This window comes from Ictidomys tridecemlineatus, chromosome 14, assembly GCF_052094955.1.
Source record: "Ictidomys tridecemlineatus isolate mIctTri1 chromosome 14, mIctTri1.hap1, whole genome shotgun sequence".
NCBI classification, from domain to species: domain Eukaryota; kingdom Metazoa; phylum Chordata; class Mammalia; order Rodentia; family Sciuridae; genus Ictidomys; species Ictidomys tridecemlineatus.
The window spans coordinates 58,953,977-58,975,945 of NC_135490.1; the positions used below are offsets into that span (position 1 = coordinate 58,953,977).

Genomic DNA, 21,969 nt, shown 5'->3' on the forward strand with positions numbered 1-21,969 from the left:
AGGCACTAAACCATGGTGGGAAGTGATAGTAACCGTCCTAAGTACATAATATGCATGGAGGGAGGTTATCAGACCAAATATAAAGACTAGCGAGCCTTTATATTTGGAAAATATATAAAAACTCCAGGGCATGTCTGCTTTTGGAGCAGCCTGCTTCACATAACCTGGGGCATACTTCCACTTCACTAAATAAACACTTTATGCTCATTCTAAGTCTGTTGACTGAAATCTTTCATTTGAGAAGACAAGAACTGAGGAGTAATATCACCTGCGAACACTGTGCATGTTCGGAAGTTTCTGGATCAGCATTTACTACACAAAACTTACTGAGGGAGGCCTCTTCTTGTTGCACAGGATGGCAATATCCACATAATACAGAGGAGGGTCTGTCTTCCACAGAGCAATGGTAGTAAGTTAACATGAGACACCTCTGTGAGAAGCTGGTGGTCAGCCCTGGGTTCAACTACAAGACATAGCTTCTGGAAGGTTACCTGGATCTGGTTAGTGTAGGTCCAAGGACTAAAGTGTCTGGCAACAGAAGTGACTTTGGTGGCCACAGCAAACTTCAGCATAGCCCCATCGCCAGGATCCCGGGGGAAAGACACTGATTTCAGCCAGGTTTTCCAAGGCTACAGTGGTACAAGCCTCAGGCAGAAGCTTGTCCTGGGTCCTCCTCAAATTTATGATCTAGATACCACCACTTTTCCTTTTGTAGATACTGTCCCATTTGGAAATTAAGGTTGGTGCTACCCAGATAGGATTCTGCGGCATGGAATCTGAAGCCATCTTGCTCCTTTATTTGCAGCATGTGCAATGCTGTGGACATTCTGAAATTTCCCCTTTAAGTTACAATGAGAATCCAGACAAGTACCAAGTAGACTCTCTCCTTTGGGGTAGTTCAGAAAGGCCTAGGTGATTCTTCTGCCTACTGGAGTATAGTAATTCAGGCTAGAAAATATATTATTTTTATATTCAAGGGGAATAACAGAGGATTCCAGCTAATGTGCTAGCAGCTGTGCAACTCAGCAAAATTAGCAGTGTTGTTGCTTCTAGAAGACCTATGTGTGTGATCAGTGCACTGTAAGGAACTAGCAGGTCACCTGGGTGAGTCTCCAAATCTCATTGGCCTCTGATCTCTTCAGAGAAAGCATTGAACTAAATAATCTCTATGTGTCTTCTAAGCCTAAATTTGGTTTACTCTTTTCATAAGTAAGATGAAGATAAACCTGCTTTTCTGATAAAAAATGTATTTGGAGAGCACCGTATATTTTCTTTGGGCCTTCCAAACAACTCAATTGCCTGACAACAGATTGCTACAGAGAAAGACATCACACAATGATCTCTAATATCATCTTATGGCTCGTTAGTTATCTTGGTTCTGTTCATGTGATTGATCTGGGCATGTGTTTGTTTTCTTTTGTTGAGGTGTGTATAGCACTTCTCTCTTGTTGAAAGAACTAAAGCAGAAACACATTCTGAACTTCCTCCCTCTTGGGTACACTTCACCTGAGGCCTATGAAAGAATTCAGTATAAATGCAGGCATTCAGCTCATGAGCAATAAAAGTCTCACTGTTCTTTCAGGTGTACCCTGAATGGGGATGCCCACCCTCCCTGTCCCAGAGTTCTATTAATTTAGTTAGACTAATTTTTCTTCCTTTATTAACTGTCCTCTGTGCTTAATGGAACCAAATGTGAGATGGAAAGATGGAGCACTTGAGTGTCCACAGAACTAATTTTAGTTTTCAGGGTTGTTGAGTGAGGCTTGGAGGCAGGTTCATTTCAGTCTTAATGAGGTGGCACCTTCTCAGTGCTTTGACCTTGTCCATTGTAGGTGGAAATTTGTAGAAACCATTTAGAGAGCTTAAAGTACAGTTGACAGAACTGTCTGCTCTCTTCATCCTTATCCATTTTAGCACCACTCGGGTAGGCCAAATGCCATTTTCGGCAAATAGAGAATAACATACATTTATTCGGTCAGGAGCAGACACAAACATGAGTTGACACTTCCTCTTGGATCACCTGTCCAACATGAAATCAACACTAATAAATTCCAAACAGATCCAATTTTGCTTTGGAGATGTACACCACATTGACTTGTTTCTTATAGCATCACCAAACCTGTGACCAACACCTGACAATAGAAAATGTAAAGTAAAATTCATTGCAAGAAGCTCTAAGTCAAGGGTGGTTTCTTCCAGGGCAGTTCACACTGATCACCCTCTCTAGAATCACCTGTGAAGCTTGGGCCTCATCTTGACTTTGATAATCAGAAAACTTGATGGAGTCGTTCGGATATGTAAATCCTGGTGTGCTGGCCTTTGTGGCACAATGTGAGATTATTTTTGAAGTGTTCCACAAGAGGAAACATTATGATTATCTATTATCTTTGTAAACACTTGATCAGTCCTCTCCTTAAGTACTTCCAAAGGAAAACTTTACTAAGATAGAGTTTCTAACAACCTCATGTTAGTCTTTATTTATTAAATCTACCCTTCCTCAATCTATGAATTCCTCCCAAATCTTTTCAACGAAGGTTATAATTTTGAAAATTCAAATACAGTAAAATAAACAAGGGGGCTGGGGATGTGGCTCAAGCAGTAACGTGCTCACCTGGCATGCGTGTGGCCCGGGTTCGATCCTCGGCACTACATACAAAATAAAAAAGATGTTGTGTCCGCCAAAAACTAAAAAAAAATAAATATTAAAAATTCTCTCTGTCTCTCTCTCTCTTTTTTAAAAAAAGGAACCATCTGTTCCTTAAGGACATTCTACTGTGAAGGAAACACATGTGGCGATACCTCAGCTGCTACTGCTGTGCACAGAAAATGCAGGAAGCACAGAATGTGGATGGGGGCCAAGAACAGACGACATATCAGATAAAGAGTGTGGAAGTTTGCTAGATTAAGCCAAAGAATGACTCTTCTTTTGCAATGGTGTAGCATAATGCATATTCATACAAATGCAAACAGAGATGAATGAAAAGGAAAAGAATAATAGTAGTGAGAAATAGCAACTACAGTTCAAAAAGAAAAAGTCTTAAATATTAATAAGTGGACTGAAATAAATGCAGGGATAGTTTGCATTGACATCTTAGTGTTCTCGAGATATTAGAAGTATATAAAGAAATAAAATTACATGTAGGTAATTATAGGATGTCAGTATAGACTAATGTCACAAGGAATCACGACTTCACTCATCTTGAGTTGTAACAGAACCAAGTCTATGTTTTATGTTAATATAAACATATATGCAATGCCTGTCTATTACTTTTAATTAATTCATCTATTTTCATAGTTTAAAATTAAAAAGAAAACTTTGAATATTAACCAGAACAGGAATGTACAAATTCAACTGGATCCAACTAATATGCAGACAAGATTTTAGAGCATAACAGACATTAATCTTGGAAAAATCTACAAAACTTATTGCAAAACCATTGAAAATCCAGCTGGAACTGTCTCACATGTAAGCACACAGAAAGGTCATAGGAAAGCTTGTTGTAAAATCTAAGATGTAACACAAATGTAATATTTTGCTACTAAAAATAACTATATGCCAAAAACACAAGGATCTAGAGCAGGTCAGTAAGCTGCCATCTGCCTTTCATGCACCTATTCTGGATGCTTCTCCTCTTATTGGGGCCCTAATGAAAGGATGGCAGTTAAACTTGTTAGGACGTATACAATGGCAAACATAACTAGGATAATTAATGCAATCATCTAAAATAATCTTTGTCTACTAGCTCTTTCTTTCCAACACAACTTGCTGTTTTGCTTTATTTGTTTACTTATCCCTCTCTCAGGTATTTATCTTTCTTTATTCAACAATGACCCACAAGTGACACCCCTAACTTGTGACAGCACTAGGCTTTCCCTGAACTCTAGTGATTCGCAAAGAAGACAAACTTCCTGCACCTCATGAAGCTGGCAGTGCGACAAGGAGGCAGAAATCACACACGGAATTGTGTGTCTGTGGATGGGGAAGAAACAGATCACTGTGAACTGTGATGAGTGTAAAAATGCTCAGGAGCTTATGAGATAATAGTCCAGGAGCTTGTTTAGTATGGGGTCAGCCGGGTGTGGGTGTGGGGAAGGTCAGAGAAGGACTGCCCAGTGAAGTGGCTCTTAACCTGAGACCTGAAACATGAGTGGAAATGAAACAATGTGGGAGAGCATTTCAAGAGAATAATATGTGCAAAGACACAGAGGTGACCCAGTGTTGGCATACTTAAAAAACCAAAGGAGTATAGTAAATGAGAAGAACAAAACAAGAGGAACAATGGAGTGGCTGTAGAGGGAGGCTGGGGCTCTGTGTCCTGGGATGACTATGTGGAGCTCTTGGGTTTCCTGACATCACTCCTCTCCTTGACTCCAGTATCTTCATGATGGCAGTTATCTCTCTGTGTCTGGATTTTGCATTTGTGGAGAGAACATTTTCCCCTGAACAATATGGTATAACAACTATCTACATAGGGTTTACATTTTGTTAGGTCTTATAAGTAATTTGAAAATGATTTCAAGTATACAGGAGGATGTGCATGGATTGCTCGATGCTATTTTACATAAGGGACTTGAGAATCTACAGATTTTGCTATCTCATGGGGAAACCTGGAATCAGTTCCCCTGGCTATCAAGGGAAGACTGAATTTCTTAGATCTAGATCTTTCCAAACAGTTCTATTTTTATTTGCTACCAGATTCCAAGTGTTTCTCCTTAGCATTTTTTTTTTTAGAGAGAGAGACTTTTAATATTTATTTTTTATTTATTTATTTTTTCCTGGCAGACACAACATCTTTGTTTGTATGTGGTGCTGAGGATCAAACCCGGGCTGCACACATGCCAGGCGCTTGAGCTACACCCTCAGCCCTCTCTTTAGCATTTTAACCAAAGGTAAAATGAGAACAACCACAGCTGAAACAACACAATAACAAAAAGTGATAATCTGGGCCAATGCTGCACATGTGTGGCACCTGGATGTTTGACAGGAGCACTGTGGAGGCAGAAAGGGGATATCCGTGAGAAGGACAGTGAAGAGTGATGTGAGTGTCTCCTGTGTTATGTGGAAGTGAGTCTTTGTGCTTTTGCCAGTTCTTTCCAAGTGCTCAGAGACAACACGGACTAGAAGGAGACCCATTCAAGGGAAACAGGTTTTATTTTACAACTCTTAGCCGCAATGCAAGCTCATTTAGACAGTAGTCTATCATATGAGCAAATGACAGTATTCTAAAGCTCAGAGAGTATCTAGTGGCTCTCAGGGCTGTGCTTTCCTGGCCTAGCATCTGAGATCCTGACAGTAGCATTTCCTGGGGGCCCATCAGCTTCATTTAAGAAGGTATCAAATCAATTTTGCATAGGCGGAGAAACGAGGCTCACCTAGTGCCTAGGGTAAGAAGGCCTTTCCAGAGGATTTTTTTTTTTTCCTTGCTGGTTTGATTTGTCCTTAAAAGTTTAAATTTTCTGCCTTTCCCAACATCATTCCCAGTCACCTTCCCCCGTACCAATATGTAAGTTCCTGGTGGGGAGGGGTCTAGAGGGGAGGAAAGTATTGAAGAAGATGGATCTGGGGAGAAAATTAATGTTTTTCATAAGAAAAATTTCACTGAAGACTTCTGTTTTGATTCTATCCTTAAAATATTTACCCTGAAAATAACTTCATAGAATCACAATAGCTACCAATTTTGTAAGTTATTTAAAATGGTTACGTTTTAAAGCTTGAGATCATAGAGATGAAAAACCAATTCTAAAGAGACTAAATGCATTTCAATCTTGAGAAAATTTTCCTTAAAATAATCATCCACTAATTATTATTATTATTATTATTATTATTATTATTATTATTATATTTTTTCCTCTAAGAAAATAGAATCTCAGCACTATCTATATAGAGACTGTACCAGCACTAATTTTCTTTCTCTTGCCCTGTTACTTGGTTATTTATATCTAAGGTGGGTATAACTGCCACTAAATCCCCCAGGGCACCAACCATTCAAAAGCATCCTCTAGATTAAAATATCTGAGCTTAAATACAATTCCAGGTAAGATTCCTGTGTGCTTCGTAGCTGAGGAGAATGTAGAGCCACCACCTATAATTCTCTTTTTGCATATTCCATGTTTCTGTTCTTTAGATATAACATGGGCTTCCCTAGAGAGACTCTCATAGGAATAAAAAGAGAAGTAATAAAAATAATGCTTAGTAATATTATCCTTTGGCAGTACTTTCCTCTATACTCACAGGTTCACACGCAAGATGAATGGCAAGCAGTAGGAGTCAGTCCTGGTATAAGGAGAAATTATCTGCTAATCAGAATCCCTGGGAGGTGATCTTGCTGGGCTACAAATGTGCAGAATTGGTCTAGTTAAATAGGCATTCTCTGACTCCTTTTAAAAAATGTAAAAAGTGAAACATCAGGGAAAATAACGTTGGCTTGTTGCTTTCATAGGGAGTGGTGAACAGCAGTGGAAGAATGATGAGAAAAATAGAGTGGGTTAGCTTCTGGTTGGGTCTAGGGATTGGTGTTTAGAGTTACTTGGGAAAACAACACTGTTATAAATTCTTGAATCTGAAAGAGTTGGAAATGCATATAGCTTTCTGTTCTATCATCTTCTCGTCCTGCTTTCTCTTTTATCCTTTCTCCTAACCTTTGATAGAAACGGATAGTTGACTCTTTGTTTCCACATGCATGAATTCAACCAACTGCAGATCAAAAAATATTAGGAAAAAATATTGGAAATATACTGAGCAAATATAGACATTTTCCCATATCATCATTCTCTAAATAATACAGCGCAACAACTGTTTACCTAGCATTTAAATCCTATTAGATATTATAAGTGATCTAAATATGATTTAAAGTACATATGTGTGTAGGTTATATGCAAATACTATACCATTTTATATTAGGAACTTGGGCATCCACAGATTTTGATATCCGTGTGTGTGTGTGTGTGTGTGTGTGTGTGTGTGTGTGTGTGTGTCTGGTGGGAGAGTTCCTAGAACCAATTTCCCACAATTTTGAGTGACAACTCTACTATAGAACAGTTTTACCACATGAAGTACTGGTCTGGGAATAGTTCCTCTCCTTCTCTGATGAAATTTCTTTTCTTTCAGATATTCTTTTAAATGCTCTGATTTCTGATATGCTATGCAGAAAGTATGCCAATACTCACAAAGATTTATTTCTTTATAACAGATAACCCTACTCAAAAGAACTCTGTGTAGGGATTCTCTAGGGTGAAATTGGGAGTACATAACCTGATTTTTATTTTGAAATGCTCTGGCAATCGCATGACGGTTATACATATGGTGGTGGGACCGAGAGATACACTAAACCCATTTAGGAAGTATTTTACTATAGGAAATCAAGGGAAGGAAGATATTAGTGGTTTTTAATTCCTCAGGAAGTGGATCGTATTAACCAGAAAGGGTATACGGGTCAGCTAGGTTATAATGTGCTAACAAGTAAGCTCCAAGTTACAGAAGCTCAACTCTGTGAGGCAAATATGTACTTCTTGTTCAAGCAATTAGGTGACAGTTTTGTGCATCACACACACTAAAAGATTTAGACTAAGAGAGGTTACTGTGATGCCACCATTTCAAAATTCTCTGTTTTTCAGAGGAAGAGAGTGTGCAGAATTACACACCAGTTTTTTAATCTGTTTGGGTGGAATTACCAGATATAAACTAACCTGCTCACATTTCATTATTGTTCAGACTCATGGCAAAGCCATGACTATCATTAATGGGCAGGGAAGTGGACATGGGATTCCACGTACATGGAATCACATTAACACTAGATATCGGTAAACACAAGTGCTGTCCACCACCATCAGAGGAACAGGAGGAGAAACAGTAGATGTGACTGTGACAGACCTAGTGCAAGAGGTCTTAGAGGCTGCTGTGAGGGTGCTGAGGCAGTGAACGTAGATGAGAAGTACAAAGCGTGTGGTGTTGGGGCTTCCTGGAGACGCAACAAATATTCAGCTTCCAGGTGGATAGGTAAGTATTGCCATATAGCCCAGGAAGAGATCTAGTGGGAGATACTGAGTTCAAGTCATCAGATGCAATGATACCTAAAAGCATAGATGGTAACTTCCAGGAAGAATAAGCCAAGGGAGAAAAGAAGTAGAACAGGAACATGACTGGCAAATTCCAACACTTAAGGTACAGCCAGAGAGAAAGAACCAGAAATGTACCAAGGTAAAAGATTAAAAGCAATATGTGACGTATAAGACATATGGTGCCAAATTAAAAAAAGATATACAAGCATGCACAATTTTGTATTTGCTTGGGAAAACCTGAAGCATAATTCAGCCTTATGATTTCTAGCAAACAGGCTGCAGGAGGGTATCTGTAGTACCTCAGAAGTAACCTTGAAACAATTCTGCCTGCCAATCACTCCTCAGCAGAATGAAGCTAGAAGGAATTAAATGGCTCAAGCAGGGAGGGAAGCAATCTTGTTAAGTTGGGCTTCTATGTGACCCCTGACTGACGTACCTCAAACTTGGGAAGTCTTTGACTTTCACAGAGTGGAGACTGTAATTTAAAGAGCAACTTGTCTTCTTGGAGTAATGGTTACAAAACCTACAAGGAAAGTGAACTTTTCTGAAAGTGCCTCCCAAAGTGATCCTCGCTGCTCTCAAGAGGCATTTCCTCTGATGGGCTTAAGGCAGAATTGGGAAAGGTCATATGATCTACGAAGTAGAGCCCAAAGTTTCCAGATCCAAGAGAAGGTGGAAGCTTATCATAGCCAGAAATCTCAGGGAAAAAAAAAAGGACAATAAACCTACTATGTTTGTCATCCTGGACTTAGACTCATATTCTGAAAATGTCATTAATTGTGCAATAGGAAAATTTGAAAAATTTTCAATCCAAGGCACAATACTTCAGTGCTCTCTCCTGCAACTCCTTCTCTTGGGCTTTTAAGAGAACGACCCCTATTCCTTTGTTGGAAGTGGTGCATTGCGTTTGTACATGTAATTCTTATTATGATCAGGTGGGAAAAGCATCATGCTGAACGTGGTCACAAGGAGGAAGAGCAAGCTTGTGAGTGGTGAGGATTTACAGGGAAACTGGGAAAGGGGTGGTAACCAGAGCTGGGTTGGAGTTCTTAGTTCATTGTTGGGAAGACTGATTATCAGTCACTTCTGTTGCAAGAAGCTGATCCTCACAAATGGAAGAGGAATTTAGTGGGCCTGCAAAAAAACGATGGCCAAGAGATGGTAGAGAAAATTCCTCTGGAAATTCCACTGGAACACATTGGCCTGAGGAAGGCAGCTGGACAGAGGAAAGTGCTGTCCATTAACGGAATCACAGAGCCATTAGTGGGGTTCACCCTAGAGGCAAACTTCAAAGACAGGATGTGCATTAAAAAATGGACCAGAGACTGAGTTCAGTGAAAGAAAAATGTGTGCTACCACTTGAGTACCTTATCTCCTGACTTAGATTCCTCAGGTCCTTATGGGTAAGTTCTTTTTTTTTTCTTTTTTTTTTCTATTGGTTGTTCACAACATTACAAAGCTCTTGACATATCATATTTCATACATTAGATACAAGTGGGTAAGTTCTTGATTTGTCCCCAATCTATGGATTAAAATCCTGCCCTGGTTTGGTAGGCAAGTGAGTCACAGGCATGGAGTGAGTGTAACAGCAAACTCTGGCAACCTTCTCATATGATCCTTCTCAACATATACACAAGAACATCGAATAAGGTCTGGATCTCAGTGGTCCAGTAACTATAGCTGACTTCTCATCTTCCTCTTGAAGTTTTGTTGCTGGTGAGAAAACAAGGCCATCTGGTATTCCCAGGCATAAATCCTGAGCATGGAGCTGCTCTTAATTCACTCCGTTCCTCTTTTCTGGACTAGTCGGGTATATATTTTGGCTCTATTTCTCACGATGGGCTAGGGTATGTTGAAGTAAAATACTACCCCTAAAATATTATAGGTTTAGTAAAAACAAATGTCTATTTATTACCCATTGAGATTTCATTTCAGGTCGCTGGGATCTCGGCTCCTTGTCTTCCTCACTCAGAAATGAATCTTACAGAAGCCTATACCATCTGGAATGTCATCAGTCACCATGACAGAGGGAAAGAAATATGTTGAATGGTGCACCAGAGTTTTCAGACTTCTTCCTGGAAGTCGCACGTGTCTGTCTCTTCATATTGTTCTCATTGACCAAAAAAAGGCGTGGGGCCAGTGTAATTGCAAGGCTGATGGGGTAGCAGAATCTTAGCATGCACTTAGAAGGAACAGAACTGGAGAAACTGGTGACCATTAAAACTTGCATCTCAACGGCTGCTCCAGATTTCAACCAGACTGTTTCCTAGAATTCTGGCCTCTTTCAGGACAGGACCTGTACCCTGAGAACAGTAGAGCCGATTGCTCCTTTACCTTTCTTCCTGCCACTTCTGTGCATATTACATAGAACATGATGAGTTGCACGCTGAGAATGGTTTGGGTTCTTCAATGCTCTGCTCTGCCCACCACAGCAAAGTTTTCTGAATTCCTGTGAAAAGTAGCATCCCACATGAACACAGTGCAGCCTTTGCATGGGATTGGTTCTGTCCTCTCGATTGAATCTTGAACCACTTTCGATCTCTCCTCTCTTCTCTTCATTTTCTTTTGCTTAGAATGACCTACAGTGTTCTGTGTCCTTGCCATGGTGATCATGAAAAAGTAAGAGAGATAATTGGGGTAGGAAGCCTATTACCTCCAGCACAATGATAAGAGCCGGCAGGGTGACTCATCTCCACGTCAGATGAAAAGCCTTAGTGCCTTTAGGAAGAACTCTTCTAGAAAGTCAGTTAAGTGGTGTTTGCAGCAATGCTAACACAATCACACTTTTTAAATGAGAGCCTGAGTAGCTGGCCTACGGTGTGAGAGCAGACGTTTTTAAAGTGTGCTTCCTGGATCTGCAGCACGGGCACCATCTGAGGACTTCTCAGGAACACATCCTGCTCCAGATCTACTGTGACAGTTTTCTGTGTCAACTTGACTGGGCCATGGGGTACTCAGATATTTAGTCATATATTATTCTGAGTATGCCAGTGAAAGCATTTCTAGATGAGATGAATATTTGAATTAGTAGATCTAGGAAAGTAGATTGCCTTTTCCACAGTGGGTGAGTCTAATTAAATTTGGAGGCCTGAATAAACAAAAAAGAAGCATAAGGGGTAATTTGAACTTCCTGCCTACATATTCAAGTTGGAATATTTCTTCTGCACTGGGACAGGAATTACATCATTGGCTTTCTTGAAAACTCATACTGAAACTATACTCTATCCCTTACCCGACTATAGTCTCCTGGATCTCCAGTATCATGGGACTTCTTTGTTTCCATGATCATGTGAGTCAGTTGCTTATAGTAAATAAATCTTTTTCTAACACACACATATCACACACACACACACACCCTATTTGTTATGTTTCTCTGGAAAGCTCTGGCACCTACTAAATCATAAACTCTGGGTCCAGCCATCTTCATTTTAACAACCTTTCTCTGGACGAGTTGATACATGCATAACTGTGAGAGCAGGTGAAGGAAATAAAAGGAACTGGTTGATGGAGTCCTGCTTGGGTCTACAGCTCAGAAAGTTTTCAATTTCTCAATCAGTATCCATGAAACAAAATCAAAGATTTTCTATATCAGGATAGGTTGAGAGAGAAGCTATAGATGGATGCCAATGAAAAGATGTGAAAAGAGTGAGAAATGGCTTAGGATACTATCCCTATATGCCTGAAAACTTTCCTTATGAATTATTTTACAAAATGCACTGGCTCCCTGCATGCTTAGGTAGGCCCAAAGAGATATTTTAACTATAACTTTAAGGATGGTGTGCTGGATAAGTTTATCTCTTGTCTACTTCTATTTTTCCTTATCAGTCCCTAGCTCCTGCATCAATAGCTCGCCTCCCAAATAAACTACACCCACATAAGTCCTGTCTCACCCTCTGCTTTTAGGGGAAAAGCTAGCTTAGATGCTTTTGTTGACCCTCATCTACTTTCCCTCACCAAGTGTGGGTATTTTTTCCACATTTCTATCCTCTTTGGTGAAAAGTCTTATTCAAATAAAATTAACTAATTAATTAATTTTAAATAAATAATTTATTTGTATTCATAAAGAAATTTTGAGGATAGTACAGAGTTCTTATATACCTCATATTCTTTGTTTGGGGGATTGTACCAAGGATTGAACTCAGGGGCACTCAACCACTGAGCCACATCCACAGCCCCATTTTGTATTTTATTTTGAGATAGGGTCTCACTGAGTTGCTTAGTGTCTTGCCTTTCCTGAGGCTGGCATTGAACAAATGATCCTCGTGCCTCAGCCTCCTGAGCCGCTGGGATTTCAGGAGTGCACCACTGTGCCCAGCCCAGATATTCTTATTATTCATGTTTTGCATTAGTGGGGGGCATTTGTTACTATTAATTTACCAAGGTACTTAGATGTCCTTATTTTTCACCTAATGCCCTTTTTCTATTCTAGGATCTCAACTAAATTAAGACATTACATTTAGTAGTCATGATGCCTTAGACTCTTTTTCAGATTTTTCCATTGAAACGTTATTCTAGTTCTCACTTTCCATAATTTAATTTTTAGAAAGAAGTGATTGTACAACCATGTGGGAAGTATAGGGAGTTATGCTCCACCTCTTTGATAGCAGAGGATGTATATAAATTATTTGGAGTGATTTTTGCATGAGATTTGTCTATTCTGCTCCATTTTTATTCCATCATTTATTTATATTACCATGGGCTCATGGATATTTAATACCCTTTGGGTTCTTTTTCTTTCATTTACTTGTTCACAAAGTTCAGCATGTATCCACTCATCTAGAGAGAGGTTGTTAAAATGCATATGGCTGGATCTCAGAGTTTTTGATTCAGTCAGTGCCAGGGCTCTTCAGAGAAACAGAATCAAATATGGAGAGAGAGAGATTAAGAGATAGATAGATAGAAAGATTTAAGGAATAATGCTTTATTTTCTTTCGCAAATAGTTTTATCTTTAGCCATCAGAAGCTCTTCCTGTACTTTCTATGTCTGTCTGACATAACTCCATCATTGTGTATTATATTAAATTGTGACACTAGAAGATGCTCCTGGTTCATCTTTTAAATTTTCTACCAGTCTCAAAATCTGCCTTTCTTCTAAGGTGCCCTTGTTCTTTCTATTGGAAAGTGGTGTTAGAAATCAGGGTGTGGATGATAGCAGTACTCTAAATAGACTTTTTGATTACTTATCTCAATCCCAAAACTGAGCTGTTATTATTTATTTATTTTTTTTGCCTTTACTGAATCTAACATATCATTCATATTTTCAGGGACATGGTATCTTTTCCAGATGATTTTCATCTATTGTTAGGGCCATTTTAAGGAAGTGAAACAAGGTGTATATAACCACAGAAGTCACTGGTCCCATGATATTCCATTTCACATAGAATTGTATGGTTTCGTGGAGTGACGAGATGGCCTATTAAAGGGTCAGTTTAGATGACAACTTGGAGGCAAAGTCTGTGAGGTTGGAGTGCTCTTTTTCAGGATACAGTACTTGCATGAAACCAACAGCTGATGTATAATATTGTGTTCCTCATAAGCTAGAAACACAGGTTAAGGAACCAAGGGAAGATAATTGGATTGGTCCCTCTCGTAATCATTCTAAGTGGTCCACTTTTGGAATTTGTCTTTACCATCCACATATCCTTAGGCAATTTTGGTTTGCAGATTATAGTTCCCGGAGAAGAAAACACTTAACTTAAAGGGATGAATAAGGACTTGGTGAGGAAGGTGGAGAACAAAGGGAATCTTATATACCCTTGCACTAATATAACTGACATTATTATATAGAGCCAGCATTGTTACTGTTCATGGGGGCAGGGAGGATTATCTGTGAAACTCAGTGGTTCATTGAACTGTCTTCCAGTGTTTCCATGCTCATTGTAAATGATGAATGGAAAATTTCACTAAACATGACATGCTGAGTATAAGGTAATCAAGGAGTGAAATTTCTCATGAAAAATGATCAGTATTACCCTAGCAGGGAAGCACCTAGGTTTACTGAAGTTTTGGCTTAGGGTAAGAAGTATTTTGAATGGATGATGGAAAGAGAAAATGGTAACATAAAATTATGGATGTGATACTAGTTACAGCAACAAAAATCAGTTTGTTCTACTAACCATTTCATATGAAGCCTTTTATGAAGATTGAAGATAAGGGCTCTTTGATGGGAGGAATTTATGTAGGCCTTGAGTACATAGAAGTGGCTCACAGGTGGGCTGAATTAGACTTCTTTGACAAACTTCTTGGTTAGATTTCTGTTTCATATGACCACACTAAACTTTGAGTGCACTTCGGATTTCCTGATTTGTGTCCTAGGAATTTTCTGTAGCTGTCATGGGATACCTGCAGGGATCTATTCAGCCTTTCAGGTACAGGTTCAAACCTGAATTTGTACTCTGAGTTAACATCCCTTGGGGAAATCATTAAGCCACTGGGCAATAGAGTTCCACTGTGTTTCTAGCTGACAATCACAGCAGTCATACACTTCAGAAGATCCCAGAAACATCAAGTCTCCATTACTCACAGAGACGATCTTGATATATCAAACTTATATTGGCTTTACTTCATTCTCTGTTTCATTTTCCCCAAGTTTCACTCTGCCTTTCTTGGCTTATCTACCTTATGAACCATCTACTCAAACACCCTGTGTCAAGCTCTACTTTCGTGGCAATCCGAATAGGGCGTAAAAGAAGAAACTAAACAAAATCAGGTTCTCTTGACTGTTGGTACTGGGTTGTGTTCTTCTCCAAGTCTACAGCTTCTTAATCTTTAGGAATATTTCACCTTCTGCTAGTTTTCTGGACCATGTTTTTTCCAGACCCCATATTTCTGCTTACATCTGTCTTTTTACACTCTCATGTGAAATATGGAATATTAGAAAGCTGATTTTAACTTAGTTAACATGACACTCATCACATATGAATTTCTATTATGTGTCTTTTGTAAACACCATTTATTTTAACCCTTTTAATGCCCACTGAGTTATTTCACATGAACCTCCAAGTCACCTATTAAGAGCACACACAAGTATTCAGACCCAAGTTCTTGTGCCTCAGAATTTTGATTTTTCCACATCACTATACTCTCTTCCATTAAAAGAGAAGACTGTTTGTGTGTATGTGTGTGTGTGTGTGTGTGTGTGTGTGTGTGTCTGTTTGTGTGTGTAGACTTATATGCACGTTTTGACACACACTTGCATGAATCTTCATATTCACCTGTCTTGATACAGGCACCCCACCACAGGGAGACGCCCTCAGTTGAATCAAATGTTCTTCCCACTTGGTAAATGTCAGTGTCTCTGAGCCTCGTTCTGAATGCTGTTGATTGATTGCAACTCAGTTGCTGACTCTGAAAAATATGGGAAAGTGTAAGAATAATTTTCTTGTTAGTTTATCTCAAAGCCACTGATGATTGTGCATCATGGTCACATTGGAGGCTAATGAGCCTAAATGATGTAGGCAAAGGCAGTGGATTGCAAGGAGTCTGCTCAAAAGGCAGAGAGAATGGTTAGGCCTCAGCTGTCTCATCAGGGATCATGGGGAATACCTCAACTCATATGTGTGTCAACAGTTCAATCTCTCTGGTGAGAGCGATTTAGTAACAATCAAGTAATTCTTGCTGTCACACAGCTGCCCTGTGTTCATATTGAGCCCTCTTATGTGAACCCAAGATCAGAAGGGAAAAGTTCTGAAAGTCATTTTTAATATGATCCTGTTTATTCACTACCTCCCTCACTGAGGCCTCAGTGCACATAGGTGCATGGGTATACGTGCATGCATGCATGCAAACTCTCTCACACACACGTCATAGAATTCTTTATTGTATTGAAACCTATATGCTTATTAATATCATCACTGCCCTATTCAAATTGACAATATCATTTACACATTCTCAAGGTTTTAATTTTTCTTGATAATAGAGAAGCTATTTCCTCCTTATATTTTTTTCTTACTCTATTTGCCTACTCTAGTCTGGTTTAGTTGAATCCAACTTTCCTTAGATGGCTAGTTCAAATGTAGAATTCTCTGAGAATTACTTCCCAGCTTACAGCTCTCAGGGCCAGTCTTTCTCTAATTTCTAGTGGTGCCTGTGACCTGGATTACCATTCATGATGCTGTCATCTGATGCACTTATTTCAGACACATGTCTCCAACTATGCTGTAAACACATGAAGGGCTTAAACTTATTCATCTCTGCAACTCTTATATTGAGCATAAAGGCTTCACAAATGCTCTGTTTTGCTGTTGATGATGATCTCTCCCAAAGATATTGTGGTATTCATAATCCCATTTGGAAATTTCTCAATAAACATTTCAATGAGATGATTGAAGGGCACACATCTACATTATTGCCTGCAATTGATATAATAAAATTTCTTAGCTTTGTATGCTACTTAATATGATTTTTTCATCTTATGTAATGTCTGTAACAAAAACCATTAATAATAGGCTCCTCAAACATCCCTGTGAGGTAGAAAAAAATTATACCCATTGGACAGATAATAATAACTAACATTTAATGAGGTTTTACAGTATTCTGGTCACTGTTTAGATGTTTTTTCAAATGAAAACTCATTTAATCTTTCTAACAACTTTATGAAGTGAGTACTATTATCATGAACTTTATTTTACAGGGAGAAAGTGGGATGCAGAAGGCAGATTGTATTTTGTACACAAGTATATGCTACCTTTCATACAAGAGGATCAAAGATCCCTGCCATTTGCCAGTGGACTTACTTATCTTTCACGGTAGGACTATTCTTATTTGCATTTTAATATAACTTAAATTCATAAATTGAGTGGAAGAGACAACAGACATGTTTCAATTAAATGCTTTAGGAGCCTTCACATGCCCAACTTTTGCCTTGTTATTCATCTACTATTAGACCAAGATACAGACTCTTTCTCAGCTAGATCTCCTAATGAGGAAGACATGTGGAGCTGAGCCACAGGACCTCAGAGCCAGAGTCGATCCAGAGCCATAATGCATCATGGGTGAGAAACCTTTATGTGACAAGCCATTGAGATTTTATTGTCGTTATGCAGCATAAGCAGATGCAAAATCTGCCTAATACAGAAACTTTAAATAACTTTCCCTTGGTGACATGGTTAAAGAGTAGCAAAACTTGGATTCAAAATGCAGAAACCTGGCTTGCAAAGTCACATATTTAACCACCACCCAACAGCGCTTCATAAAAGGTAAAGACACTGAAGCCCAGAGAGATCATCATCTTAGTTTGTCCAAATCATGCACAAAAACTTGATCACATTTGAACTAGGATTCTAAACCCTGAGCTCTTTTGATGACACAGTCAGGATTTTGCTGTGAAGAGTTATAATTGCCATGCTTGTCAGGTAGTACTCTGTTCCTCTCACACCGGGAAAGTTTGGAAGTCATTCCTGTGCTTTGTGGCCTAACTGCAAAACGATTCTCTGAGGCAGAGGTGGAGATGGCAGCCTGACTCTCTTCAGCATTCAGACCCTGTGTCTGCTGCTGTCTTTCTTGGGGATTATTTATGAGAGATGAAGGGAGAGGGGGCTGTGCACAGTTATTTGTTTTCTGTGAAGCTAGGGGATTGGAAATATTTTAGAAACATAACTGGTTGACATAAAGGATAAAAAGTTAAACATACAGAACCCAACATGTCCTCTCTCGGGACCCCTGCCTAGCTAACAGCAGGTTCCACTCCATGGTGTACTGCAGACTGAATGAGGAAAAGACAACCCTGTGCAAACAAAGGCTTTAATACAATGGTTGTGAAGGCCTCATGCTCAGTTCTGCAAGGGTGTTCAAGAGAAAAGGCAGCTTGAGTGTTAAATTGGGTCCAGGGCAGAGAGGAAGCCTGCTGGTATGGGTCAGAATGTTTGAGCAATAAATTCAAGGCCTTCTTCCTTGGTTGTTTGCATATGTGCATGTGACTAGAAATCAGAAAAGGATCTGCATTGAGAAATATCTGCTTCCCCTCCATGCCTAGGACACACACATTTCTAGGTAATATAATAGAGAAAGTAACACAGCCAAGATTTGATTCAAAAATACATTTCCGTTTTTCACTCTTTTGAAATGCTTAACACAACGGCAAATGGCAAAGATTTTATAGTTTTACATGATTTATTGACTATTGCCTAGGAAGTGTCCAGAATCAGAGAACAGGATGTTTTCTTCAGTATCTGATGCTCCAACAGAAGAGATTCTGATCAGATGATATTTGCGGTTCAGAAATATTGCTTGAGACCATATTATCAAGTAAAGAGCAAACTGAGACAGGTGTGAAGATTTCCAGGGTGAGCAAATTTTTTACCTATGTCTCTGAGAAAGTAAAACTGATTTTGCTCTGTTGGAGAAAGAATAATCACACCACATGACACAGATGGAAAGAAAAATCATTTTGCATTCTAAGATAAAAACAACAACATCTGAAACTGTCCCTCACCATTAAATGAAGCCTCAAGCTCCAGTTAGTGGTTATTGTCTGATGGAAATAATTCTATTCCTGACTTTTGCAATTCTATAGTCACATGCCTACCCCTGCATGAAGGATTATCTTATGAAAATACATTTTTTCCCACCATTGACAGACTTATTGTGGCTTTGGGTTAAATTAAGTCATTCAAAAAGCAGAAGTAAAAACAGGATTAGAGGTTTAAGGACTTTCTTGGGGAAATGTCTATGAAGGATCTAGAGGGAGGGAGTAGGAAGAGCAAAGCCTTAAGATCACAAAGTTTTGACACCTCTATGAGTGAGATTTCTGTCACTATAACAAAATGCTCCAGATAATGAACAAAAAAAGGTTTATTTTGGCTCAAAGTTTTAGAGGTTCTAGTCTATGACCTGATAGACCCGTTGTTCTCAGGCCTCTCATGAGGGTGGATGGCAACCTACTCATCTTTGGTCAGGAAGCAAAAAGAGAGGAAAAGAAGAGATTGGGTCTCCACAATCGGCTTCAAATTCTGTGCCTCCAATAACCTGAAGACTTCTCCGTAGGCCTCACAACCAAAAGGTTCTGCCACCTCCCAAGAATACCATGTGAGGGACTAAGATTTTCATACATAGGCCTTTGGGAGACATTCAACAATCAAACTATAGTAACATCTGTGGAAACAGGGAGGGAAGGAAGGAGTGTGTGGAAAGAGTCTCATATGGCAGGGCAGTTCTGTGAAAGCCCTGACCAGACTGACGGGGGGTCTCCAAGCCATAGTTTCCTATCAGAGGAATCCCATAGATGGAAAATGGCCACCTCCAGTACCTCATTATACTCAGAGATTGGCCAGGACTGACCTAGGAAAGCCTGGTCTCATGTGACTACCATGGTGAATCGTGTTGTCAATCATCTATTTTCCCTATAGGAGGTTCTCTGGAAGGGAGATGGGTTATTTAGACCTTGGAAATCTCATTATTTTTCCCCTTTAAAAACCTGCATAACATTTATTTGGGAATCTGGTTCAGAAGGCTAGAATTCCTTACAAAATGTCAAGAGAGTATAACTTAATGTCCTTAATACTTTAGTACCTAATATTTTAAAATAATTTATTAGTTACCTATTAGGTGCCAGCCACTGTTGATGCTGCGTGTAGTCGTGAATAAAACACGAAATTCCTGCCCTCGCGGGAATAAATAGTCTCCAAGTTGGAGGTGACAAGTCATGAATAGGTGTGGGGTTAGAAGCAGTTGATCAGTGACCTGGATGAAATAGGTGATGGAGAGTGCAGGAAGATAAAGAGAACACTTGAGGTGGACCTTACTGATAGGTTGATATTAGAATAAAGACTTTGGGAAAGAAAAACCAGGTACTGGGGGAAAAATTCTATATGGTATGAGAACCTACTCTCCTACTATCTTTTTGAGATGTTAAGTAAAAAACAGCCTTGGGAACTAGAGATAGTGTGTCCTAGTCCAGGGCGGCTTTTTCTCCTTAAGTATAACAAAGGTGGATAACATCTCTCTCTCTCTCTCTCTCTCTCTCTCTCTCTCTCTCTCTCTCTCTCTCTCTCTCTCTCCCTCCCTCCCTCCCTCTCTCCCTCCCTGCCCTCCTTGGAAACATAAAAATCAATTGCAGGATTTTTGAGTAGAGGAATAGAAACATCTGGCTCTATCAAATGTTCACTTCTATGGTGAAACCAAGTAAAGGAAGGGTAAGGGCAGAGGAAATGAAACCAGGCAGGGAATAATGGCGATGGTGCCTTTGAATAGGGTAGTGAGTAGACTCTGAGGTTTTTGAAAGTAACCAGGTTTGCTGATTGGGCAACAGTTGAAAGAATAGACTTGCTGGTCACTCAAATGGGATAAAGATGATTTGAAGAAGAGGGATATTTGTTGTTCCATTTGAATAGCTAAATGAGATGATCACATGCAGAGATTGAGTAAGAAGATGAGTGCAAATTTTTCTTTTTAAAGAGAGAGTGAGAGAGGAGAGAGAGAGAGAGAGAGAGAGAGAGAGAGAGAGAGAGAGAGAGAGAACTTTTCAATATTTATTTTTTAATTCTCGGCGGACACAACATCTTTGTTGGTATGTGGTGCTGAGGATCGAACACGGGCCGCACGCATGCCAGGCGAGCGTGCTACCGCTTGAGCCACATCCCCAGCCCGATGAGTGCAAATTTGCACCTGTGATTCATGGAACAGATATAAGTTTAAGTTATAAATTTGCAAGATATCATTAAAAAATCATACATAAAATAATATGACATTGTATTTTATTCATGTCTTTCTCGAGATATAAATGACAATTATATTTTTAAATGTGGTTTTTAATGAGTTTTGGCATATGTACACCTTCCTGAAGTCATCATCATAATCAGTGTAGTGGACATTTCATCATCCCCAAATTTCTTTATTCCTCTTTGTATTTATTTTAGTCATCCTTCACCATCCCACCCAAGTCACTATGTAACCATTGAGGTGTTTTCTATCACCACATACATGTAAATGGAATGATGAAGAACATTCTCTCTCTCTCTCTCTTTCTCTCTCTCTCTCTCTCTCTCTCTCTCTCTCTCTCTCTCTCTCTCTCTCTCTCTCTCTCTCCTTTCACTGCATATAATTATCCTGGGATACAGCCATCTTGTGTCATGCATCAATCATTCTCAATCATTCATTTCTTCCAATTGCTGACTAGTATCATATTGCGTGGATGTAACACAGTTTTTTTTTTGTTTCTTATATTTTAATGGGTAATTGGGTTGCTAAAGTTTTGCAAATGTTACAAATAAAACTGCTATGAAGATTTATATAAAAATCGCTTGCCCATTTTATAACTGGATTGCTCTCTTTGCTTATTGTCTCTTATTTTATATATAAGACCTTTGTCCAATATGTGGTTTGTGAATATTTTCTTTACATCTGTCACTTGTCTTTTTATCCTGTTAATAGGATAATTCAAAGCATTACTTTGTTTTCATAAAGTCTATCTTATCAATTTTTTTTTCTTTTACAGACCATGTTTTTGGTTTCATGACTGAAATTGCTGCCTGGACCTGGTTTTCAAAGATCTTTCTTCTGTTTTCTTTCTTTTAAAAGTTTAAAAATTTTATATTTTAAATTAAAATCTATGGCATGTTTTGAATTAATTATTGTATGTGGTGTGAGGTTGAGTTTCACCTTTGTGCCTATGGATGTCAATCATTTCAACACCATTGAAAAAATAATTTTCTATTGATTTTTTTTGAGGCATTTGTCAAAAAGCAGTTAGCCATATATGTGCCATTTCTGAGTACTGTAACTATGTAAGTCTTAACAGTGGGTGGAGTAACCCTTCCACTATAGTTCTTTTCTCAACTATTCTTGTTACTTTGCCTTTCATGTATACTTCAGAATACCTTATCTATCTATAAAAGTCTTGCTGGAATTTTGATAATTTTTTTTTCTTTATTACTGGTTTCAAGCAATTATTGTGATGAGCTTTTGTATAGTTTG

The 21,969-nt window shown here is 39.0% G+C and overlaps 1 pseudogene; it reads right to left on the reverse strand.

Moving 5' to 3' along the window:
- Positions 1 to 312: 312 nt before the first annotated feature.
- On the reverse strand, positions 313 to 826 carry LOC144370550 (small ribosomal subunit protein uS2 pseudogene; annotated as a pseudogene).
- Between the last annotated feature and the right edge of the window lie 21,143 nt (positions 827 to 21,969).